The 10,968-nt window shown below is 33.6% G+C and overlaps 1 protein-coding gene and 1 long non-coding RNA gene across 4 annotated transcripts in view; one reads left to right on the forward strand and one right to left on the reverse strand.

Annotated features, from left to right (window-relative positions):
• The window catches only part of LOC106880872 (E3 ubiquitin-protein ligase RNF38), a 269,382-nt gene that overhangs the window by 65,387 nt on the left and 193,027 nt on the right, over window positions 1–10,968 (forward strand). The gene's annotated exons all lie outside the window — the stretch shown is intronic.
• LOC128248554 (uncharacterized) overlaps window positions 1–10,968 on the reverse strand; it is a 50,812-nt gene that overhangs the window by 25,833 nt on the left and 14,011 nt on the right. The window contains exon 1 of one of the 2 annotated variants that reach the window (XR_008264726.1): window positions 6,444–7,537. The exons of the other annotated variant lie outside the window; for it this stretch is intronic. This is a non-coding gene — a long non-coding RNA (uncharacterized LOC128248554). Of the gene's footprint in view, window positions 1–6,443; window positions 7,538–10,968 lie in introns of those variants that run through there. 2 annotated transcript variants of the gene reach the window in all.

Consider the following 10,968-nt stretch of genomic DNA (forward strand, 5'->3'; position numbering starts at 1 on the left):
AAACCTCATGTGTCACCCGCATAAGAGCCAGCCCGGGGACACCAGCAACGATTCCGCTCGAAAAATCCCAGAATCCCACACAAGAGCCTGAATAATAATAATAATAATAATAATAATAACATCGAAGAATACCTTAGGAATGAGAACCCAGGTTCGAAATTTCCACAAGACACCTGATGAAGGATGGAGGGTATATCAGCTGAAACGTTGTGTTAACAACAAACAAGATGAGAACAAATATCCGTCAAATGTAAATAATGCAAATAATGTACATATTTCCTCATCTCTTAAATATAAAACTGTAGAATAACACATTTTCAGCTTGGTCTGGGAATCGAACTCACTACCTCATGATTGTGAGCCTGACACTTTAACCACTGAGCCATGCGCCTTCATATGCACACCTTTTACGTATGTTATATCATACCTTAATGCTATGTGGGATGGATTTCCTATTGATAGGCCACAGATATTCAATACAGAGTTAAACACTAATCGTATGCAAATTAGTAACACCAATTCTTTGAAGCTACTAAATTTGATGTGTATATAGACAGAATGGCTATTTGTTTCTCTGGGATTGGCCAAATTATGTAGACACCCTTGATAAGACACCAATAAGAGTTGAAAATCAGTTAAGTCTGTTCATCATTTTCCCAGTCTTTGGAGAGATAGATAAAATGGGCATGTTTGTACGTCTGCTATGTAGGTTTATATATATATATCTGCCAATACCTTTAGTATCCAGCCGTTGTCTTTTACATGAATTTAACATTATCTGATAGTTCAGTCTTTCAAATGTTTTGACCTGAGTTATGACTTCTTAAAAGAGTGACTCCCTAATTTGTATTCCTGAGCATTTTAACTGAAGAAGGAGGTTTTATTCTAGATACATTCACTAATCCCTTTACAATGGTGAAAGAATCTTTTTCATCATTATCATTACCACCATCATTTTATGTCTGTTTTCCCCTATACTTTTATGGGTTGAATAGGTTTTGTTCCATACAGCACTTCAGTATTTGTTGTAGCCTTGTGTCACCTCCTTTAGGAGGCTCAGTTTCCTCAGATCAGCTTTCACCACTTCTTCCTATGTCTTCCTTGCTCTTCACCTACAGCAGGTCTCCTTCTATTAGAATACTCTTGGTTTCTGAAAGATGCACAATACATCTGATTGCTTTCATATCCAATTTTTCTCCCCGCTCATTTATGTTCCATTGTTGATGCACAATAATGTAATACATCTAGTGAAACGTTTTCAACTCATTTCTTTCTCACCTTCACACATCCTCCAAATTTAACGCCCTTCTTTAACTATCTTGCAGCATTACACTCACGACACAATTATCATACAATCTGCCCTTCACTCTCAAATGGAAGATCTCTTTGTTGCCAGCTCCTTGAATTTTTTTTTTTTTCTACCCCGTTCTCACTATGCTTTCGAAACATCCTTCTCCTTCTGCTAATTAGGTCACCTAGGTAAAAGAAGCGGAAAAAGCAAGCTTTCAACTACTTCTTGGGAGTCCTCCAGGCATTTTGAAAGAATTTATTTCTAAATGCACTTACTACTACTACTACTACTACTACTAGCACCAGAAGCAGCACCATCACCACCACCACTACTGTGCTTATGAAGTTCTTCCTCTTTTTAAAGTTATTACAGGATTTCTCTTTTTCCTCAATTTCTTGTTCATTCAGTAAATAAAACTAGATCTTCCAAATTGAAATTTATTTGCATTGCTAAATTTACTGCCTTGAAATTAATTAATTTTTTTGTATACTGGTGGTGCTGCAGCATGGCCACAGCCTTTGGCTGAAACATATATAAAAATGAAAAAGAATACTTCAGTAAAAATAATAATAATCCTTCCTACTAAAGGCACAAGGCCTGAAATTTGTGGGGAGGAGTTAAGTCAATTGCATCAACCCCAGTGTTTCACTGGTACTTAATTTATCGACCCTGTAAGGGTGAATGGCAAAGTCGACCTCGGCGGAATTTGAACTCAGAACATAAAGACAGATGAAATTCCACAAAGCATTTTGGCCAGCACAGTAACTAATAATAATAATAATGAAAATGGTTTCAAATTTTGCCACAAGGGCAGCCATTTTTGGGGAGAGGACGAGTCAATTACATCGACCCCGAAAGGATGAAAGGCAAAGTCAACCTCGGCAGAATTTGAACTCGGAACATAGACACGGATGTAATACTGCTAAGCATTTTGCCTAGCATTCTAACGATTCTGCCAGCTCGCCACCTCAATAATAATAATAAAACAACGATTTCAAATTTTGGCACAAGGCCAGCAATTTCAGGAAGTGGGTAAGTCAATAACATCAATCCCAGTGCTCAACTGATAATTATTTCATTGACCCCAAAGAGATGAAAGGCAGTTTGACCTTGGTGGAATTGAAACTCAGAACATAAAAACAGACAAAATGCCACTAAGCATTTTGTCCAACATGCTAAAGATTCTGCCAGCTTGCCATCATTTTAAAAGGATGAAAAGCAAAGACAGCCCCAGCAGCAGCATTTGTACTCAGAACCCAAAGCAGGAAGAAATGTCACTAAGCATTTTATCCGGCATGATAATGATTCTGCGAGCTCACCATCTTTTAATAATGATAATAATGATAGTAATAGTTTCAAATTTTGGCACAACACCAGCAATTTTGGGGAAGGGGTAAATTAACTACATTGGTCCCAAAAGGATGAAATGCTACTAAGCATTTTGCTTGGTGTGCTAATGATTCTGCCAGTTCACTGCCTGAATAATAATAATAATAATAATAATAACCATCTTTTCTACTGTAGGCACAAGACTGAAATTTTGGAGGAGGGGTAAAGTCAGTTACACCAACCACAGTGTTTCACTGGTACTTAATTTACCAACCCCGAAAGGATGAAAGGCAAAGTTGACCTTGGCGGAATTTGAACTCAGAACGTAAAGCTAGACAAAATGCCGCAAAGCATTGTATCCATCGTGCTAACAATTCTCCCAGCTTGCTGCCTTAATAATAATAATAATAATGATAATAATAATAATAATACTGATCATGATAATAATAATAATAACAATAATAATAATAGTGATGATCATGATTTCTTTTATTTGCCACCAGGGTGCCTGATGAGAGACAAAGATGAACATAATAATAGTAGTTAGTGGTAGTTGTAATAGTAATTGTAAAAATATTAATAATAATAACAACCCTTTATTATGTCATTCTTTTTTTTTTTACCCAACAGTCTCTTCATTTCATATTTAAGTCAACTCTATTTGCAAAATTGATTTTTTTGTTTTTGTTTTTACCATTCATTTTTTCCATTTTTCCTCCAAAAATCATTTATCATTTTTTTTCTCCACCCTCACCATCCAGTGCAATATAATTATTCAACTTCTGTGTATTTCCCAGCATCTCTTATTCAAGTTTAAGTTTCCTTTTTTCTTTTTTTTTTATATTTATTTATTCATTCATTATTATTTTTTTTTTGTCTTTAACGTCAAGGTGATTACGTACGCCAGTGTTTTTATAGGCATCTTACTCCTCGACAAGACTCCTACCCTGGTAGTGGAGCTTTCCTTTTTTTTTATATATATATATATATATACCTTTCTTTATTATTTTATTGTATTTTTTTGTATATATATATATATATATATATATATATATTTATATATATTTATTTGTTTTTCTTTTTGTCATATATTTCCTCCTCTTTTATTATATTGCCTTCCTCTCTCCCCTACCCTGCCCATTCTAGTTATACTACAGCAGTGCATATGCACGCTTGCACACACAAGTTAGGCCAAAGATATGCTGGTTTCTCTTGCTCCTGGCTGATTCTTTTACCCCATCTTCTTGTCAGCTAGCTCTAACTCACTTCATGACCACAACCCCCAAAATCATTCCCCTACCACTGCTACTTTTACATTTTCCCTCAACTCCTTTCTTTACTTTTAAAAGGACATTTTCCATTTTCTATCTCTCTCTTTATAACTTTCCTCTCTTTCACTTACCCCTACCACATTACGCTCCCTCCCATCTCCACTTTAGATCTTTATATTTTCTTTTTATTACTGTGTGTGTGTGTGTGTGTATCTGTGCATACAAATCTGTGTGTATGTGTTATCTCTCCATGTGCGTGTTTGCCTGCATTTATGTTTGTGTGTGCATGTTCATCTCAACGCAAACATTTACTGGTTTATATCCTCATATCTGTGTGTGTGTGTGCGTGTCTGTCTGTCTAGTTGTGCAGCCATATATACACACACACACATGTGTATATATACATGTGTGTGTGTGTGTGTATTTGTGTACTGGTGAGATTCTCCAGAGAAGCAAGGCACACATACTGGTTCCCTGTTATTATGCAAATTAAGATCTTCTCTTGTTTGTCTCCTTTCACACGCACACGCGCCTGTGAATATTTTGATCTGCTGCTGCAGAGGGTATTCTGTCTCTTTTTTTTTTTTTCTTTTTTTTTTCTTTTCTCCTTCAGGGAAGCCTCTATCGATGGCGGTGGTGGTGGTGGGGAAGGATATCCGCCCTCTGAATGTTGCTTTTGTGTCCCAGGAGTCTTCTGTTATAGATGAGACAAGGACGTAGCTTATATCAGTGAATTCCAGATTAATGTTGTATGCCACGGCGAGCACAGGACCTGTCCAGTTGCGGAGGAGGACAGGGATCGCTGAACAGTAGGATCTTTCCGCAGTAGTCTAATCTGCTTGTGTCATCGGGAGAAATTTATTTTTCCTTTTGCGCACATGTTCTCTCTCAGACACAAGCATGCGTGCACACGCACACATGCATGCATGCACAAACATGTGACATGCATCCCTGCATGAGAAGCAAGATTGAGATTGTATTTCCTGCATAGAGATCTCTTCATTCATATATATATATATATATATATATATATATATATATATATATATATATATATATATATATATATATATATATATACACACACACACGCATGCACGCGTATAAATGTGCACACTTATAGTTCTATATGTGTGTGTACATATAAAGCAACTTTAAAATCTATGTAAATGTGTGTATAAATATATTGTGTATATTGTGTGATCTATCTATCTATCTATATATATATATAGAGAGAGAGACAGACACACAGATTTAAGGTTGTCTTTATGTAATTTCCTGTGTATGACTTTCGCTGTTTTATAATAATAATAATAATGTTGATACATTCTACTATAGTCTCAACCTGGTGGAAATAGCAGCTAAATCTTTCTCAGATTACTCACTGCAGTCTTGAGAAATGTAATTCTTGACATATCTCTAATAAGATGTGAAGGTCATGGTTGGAACACCTTTGATCGTAGTCCTACTCAATCAGGATTCATCTTTGATTAAACAGCTAAATACACAGGAAAAAATTATGATGAACACAATATGTGCAGTTTATACCATTAGTTCTCTATATATACATTTTGCCATTGTAGCTATTTACTTCCATCTGGAGTGGGTGTTCTTAGTGCATTTGTGTACAGACCCACAATGGTTCTTCAAGGGAACACTTTATTAGAGAAGCAAGTTTTGATATAAACTGCGTGTTTAGTTTATCATATTTTCCACTGTATTTTGCTCTGTATTTGCTCATAACTGTAATACCAGTGAGTATAGTAGTAACCATACCACTTTAGAAGTACACTGGATGATGATAGTCTATGTGGAGCTCTAAATTCATCAGTAGCAGTAGAACAACAACTGTACACACACACACACATACACAGTGTGTGTGTGTGTATATTCTTTTATTCTTCGATTCTTTGAATTGTTTGTCATTTGACTTCGGCCATGCTGAAGCACCACCTTGAAGGGTTTTCGTCAAATAAGGACTTTTTTAATTAAAGCCTACTACTTATTCTTTTGCTGAACTGCTAATTTACAAGGATGTAAACACACCGACACTGGTTGTCAAGCAGTGATGTGGACACACACGCACACGCACACACACACACACACACACACACACACACACACACACACACACAGAGGCAAATCCATGAACAAAAAATAGGAAAACACAAAATCAATTGGACACACCCAGTGAATATATTAGATTAAAACTCACTGAAAGTTTTAGGTAGAAGGATTGGAGTAGAAATGGCGTTTCAAGCATGGCTCTTCATTGGATAGAGGAAAAGTTGAGAGAAGAGGAAAGAGAGGAAAGAACCGATAGTCCAAAGAAAAGCTCATGTGTCTGCTACATGGCCAAAAATATATGTCATGTGTGTATCATTGGGAGTAATGATAAAAGATCCACATATCAAAGTCTCTATCCAGTGAACAATACTGCAGCTCACATGTAGCTTAAGTAATGTTGGAGCACTCAGCCATCACATGATACATAGGTTATTTAAAAAACATAGAATCAAAATAATCAAAAGAAAACAACAACAGCAAAATACCTTTGAAATTGTAAAAAGTAGCAAAAATTAGCAATATGATAACTCTTCTGTAATTAGATTAATGATGTTAGGTGGTGGTTCTGTTTTGTACAGTTCATTGTCCAAGAAAATTTTGCAGTTCGACAGTCATCAATTCAGCTCTTATGTCCACTGTGATAGAAGCAGTGTCATTGATTTCCAATATCCTGCAAAAACATGTCTGGCCATGGGGAAATATTACCTTGTTTGGGAACAGCTAAGGGTTGGTGACAGGAATGACACTGGGTTGTAGAAAATCTGCCTCAACAAATTCTGACCAGTCCATGCAAACATTGAAAAGTGCACATTAAAATGATGATGATAATAATGATTGTGTGTGTGTGTGTGTGTGTGTAGGTGCTGTTGGGTTAAATTATTTAGAGGTTCACTTCAAGACCACAAAATCCAAGATTTGATCCCACTGCATGGCACCTTCAGCAAATATCATTTTGTATAACTTGTTGAACTGGGTAGATGGAAACTGTATAGAAGCTTCTGAGATTGATTGCACTTGTAATTAAAAGGATACAGACTTGTTTCACACTGCCATGCTGTTTCTGCCTGGGAATTGCATTATTATACATGTTTGTTGAATACTCAGCTACTTAACACGCTTAATTCAAGAAGCAGGTAACCCAGTGGATTGAACCACCAAATTTTCATCATTGAGGTCATTGGATATCCAGCCCTATATATGTGTTTATACACACACACAAGCTTGATGTGTAATGCAATGAAGTGTTCCCTTGATAGACTATTGTGCATCTGCATCCAATTTCACTATGAACACCCACCGCAGAGGATGCAATTAGCCACAATGATGAAATATGCCACGGTATAAATGGTGTAAACTGCACCTGTGTTTATCGTACTTTTTTCTACGTTTGTTCTGTATATTATAACCAGTAATACTACTAAATACAGCAGTATTTATAGGAAATAGACACTTTACTGGCAATGACACTCTGCATGGGGGCTTTAAATTCACCAGTAGCAGTTGTACATCTAACTGTGCAGACAAGAAGTACTATATATACATACATATCTACACACACACACACACACACACACACACTCACACACACATACATATATATATATGCACAAACATCACAAATGTTTCTGCAGGATAATTGAGCATCCATAATTTTCATTGTTATTCTCCCTCAACCTCACTACTTACTCTCCTTTCTCTCTGCCTCTAAATGGAAGTGTGCAAGTGAAAGATAATAGTTTTATTTCTCTCTGCTGTCTGATGTGTGCCTCTGTCTTGCTCGCATTCACACACATAATGCATGCATATGTTTGTGATTAACTTGGATTTATTTTAGTATTTAAATCAGGTAGAAGTAATGGGTATAAAGTACACAACTAAAGGAATAAAATCCACCAGATTTTGGAAATATCATCTTATACGAAATAACGCACAGCAATTTTGAATGAAGGGTCATTGCATATAATTCTTCATTAGATTCTTTGTTATTATTATTATTGTCATTATTATTATTATTATTATTATTATTATTATTATTATTATTATCATTTGTGTTAGGAATGAGATAGTTTGTATTTCTAGAATTATTACTTCAGTGATTGAAACCTTCTCATTCTAGATAGGAGTGCTGAACTATCACTTCTAAAAATAGTTCCATTTATTATTTACTTTATGAACATTGCTGATAATTTTATATATTCTTTTATCATTTACTCATTGGACTGTGGCCATGCTGCAATGCCACATCGAAGAGTTCACTTTAGTACTTATTTTTAAGTTTGGTGCTAAGTTACAAAGACATAGACAAACCAAGTTTTTGCCTGCCATATTCTCTCAAGGCATTGGTGAGCTTGAGACTACAGTAGAAGACACTTGCCTGAGGTGTTGTGCAATGGAACTGAATCCAAAGCCATGTGACTACAAAGCACGCTTCTTCATCACACGGCCATGTCTGTGCATACATTATATAAAAATAAATTTCAAACTAAAATTTTCATTAGGAAATTAAACAGAAAGAATAAATAATACAAAATTACTGATTTATGCTTCTGACATATAAAGTATTTTTATTGTTGTTTTTTTTTTTCCTTTTAAAAAAAAAAAATTTTCCTTTGTAAATTGGTACTGCAATAAAAGGAGATAAGCATGGGATATAGAGCCTTTTAGGGAAAAGAGAGCAAGAAATGTTTCAATTACATTTTTTGTTTTACTAAGGAATAGAGCTTGGCTACATTTTTGTTCTCTGTTTCTTGTATTTGATTGTAGACTGACTATCTGCCTATTAATGGTCACTGTTCTTCTGATAATTTTCCCCTGCAATTTTCAGTCTTTGTTCTAGACTATGTTACTTTTAGGAATGAATTACAACTAGTAATTTTGAGTTCTAGATCTTATTCAACTTTTATCTGAAACTTTCATGTATTTTTAGCAATGACCACCTTCTCTTATTCAAATGGTCTTCATTTTTATACTAGATTAAAAAACAAAACAACTTCTTAATAGAGTGCATTCTCAGTGCTTCTTTCACAATAGATACTCTAGAAACTTCAATTTTGTCCGTTGTTACTACAAATTCACGTTTGGTACAATTGACATAAATAAATTAAAACTACTTTTCTTCAGCTTTCTATTTCTTCATAAACATCCAGCAAATATGAAATTATACTGGAATCAACATAAATTGGCTGATGCTGGGTTAACTTGTAATTTAGAGAAATGTTTTTATGTCTGAAGAAAGTAGCATCATGAAACATATGAGAGAGAGAAAAGACAAAGAGGAAACATTAACTATCTCATAGTATTAAAAAATGCTATCTCGACAGTAAATTAAATCAGTTTTCTGTAGCTGAAGTTTTTAATAGTAAAAGAAACTTAAAAATCATATTTTGATAAAAATGTATTAAAAGTACAATTTTTAAGTATTTCCTTAGACTTTAATAACTGTTTTTTATTATTATTATTTTTTAGTAAAACTCAAATACTCATAACTAATTAATAAGCAGCTTTCTTTATAATATTATTGACTTTGATAAAAAAAAAATTATATCAAGGCTTAGAAGTTTTATGAATTTTCTAGACAGTGTAGACTTTAATAATTGCACCCTTTTAATAAAAGTTACATACTCATAAATAATTAATAAGCAGCTTTCTTTATAATATTATTGATTTTGATAAAAAAAAATTATATCAAGGCTAGAAGTTTTATGAATTTTCTAGACAGTGTAGACTTTAATAATTGCACTCTTTTAATAAAAGTTACATACTCATAAATAATTAATAAGCAGCTCTCTTTATAGTATGGATTGATGTGAAGGTAAACAGTTGGACTAGACAGCTTGTGCTACCTAGTTGTACCTCACAATTCTGTGTAGAACCCCAACTGAAAATCAACTTTCCCTTAAATAAGTACTTATGGTTATTTCAGATTAGATCCGTTAATCGAGGTTGAGTGGTCTTTATTTCTCAGTAATATGTAAAGATATGTTGTTATAAGACATAGTACGTATATTAATCAAAATATAGACGTAGTCATAAAATATGTAATAGTTTGATGAAGTCATACAACATGATAGACAAATAGTTATATATGTGTTGCATGTCAAGGAGCACACTTTCACATCTGTTTAAAAGTACATATGTAAGATGTTGGACAACTAATAGTAATCTGAAGTTTGGCTCCATCCTACTATTATCCATACTGTGTAATCTAGCTTTTAAGACTCTCTGCTTGCCTAAATCAACAAATATGTATGTTGAGAGTAACTCTCTATGACTAAGCTTCAGACAAACTCGCATCTGTTCAAGCTAATTTTATTCCTGTTTATAGCAGTTGATATTTCACCAGTTTCTCTATAAACCCACTTTCATAGATTAAGTTTTAGAATGCAGTGTCTGCTCTCTATCGTAATTGGTGTACTTGAAGAGACAAAATCTAGTTAAAATCACTGACTCCAAGATTTTGTTAAGAATTACGCATAAATTTTATATTTTCATGCTGATATGTTTTTTATTGTTTGGTGAGATATTAGAAATATGTATTTGTAAAATTTTGTCATTGTTACAAATGTGTGTGTGTGTATGTGTGTGAGGGATATATATGTGCATGTGTGTTTGTGTTTATATGTGTTTATATAACTGTGTATATGTATGTTTATATGTATATATAAATATATATACATATATATATATATATATTTATTTGTGTATATATCTGTATATATCATATATATATATAAGTGTGTGTGTGTATATGCATGTTTATATATATATATATATATATATATATATATATATATATTTGTGTATATATCTGTATATATATATATATATATGTATAAGTGTGTGTATATGCATGTTTATATATATATATATATATATTTGTGTATATACCCACATATATATATATATCTATATTTGTGTATGTATGTATGTGTGTATATGTATATATGTGTGTGTGTGTGTATGTATGTGTGTGTATATATATATATATATATATATATATATGTATGTATG

The sequence above is a fragment of the Octopus bimaculoides genome, chromosome 8 (assembly GCF_001194135.2).
Source record: "Octopus bimaculoides isolate UCB-OBI-ISO-001 chromosome 8, ASM119413v2, whole genome shotgun sequence".
Lineage (NCBI taxonomy): Eukaryota > Metazoa > Mollusca > Cephalopoda > Octopoda > Octopodidae > Octopus > Octopus bimaculoides.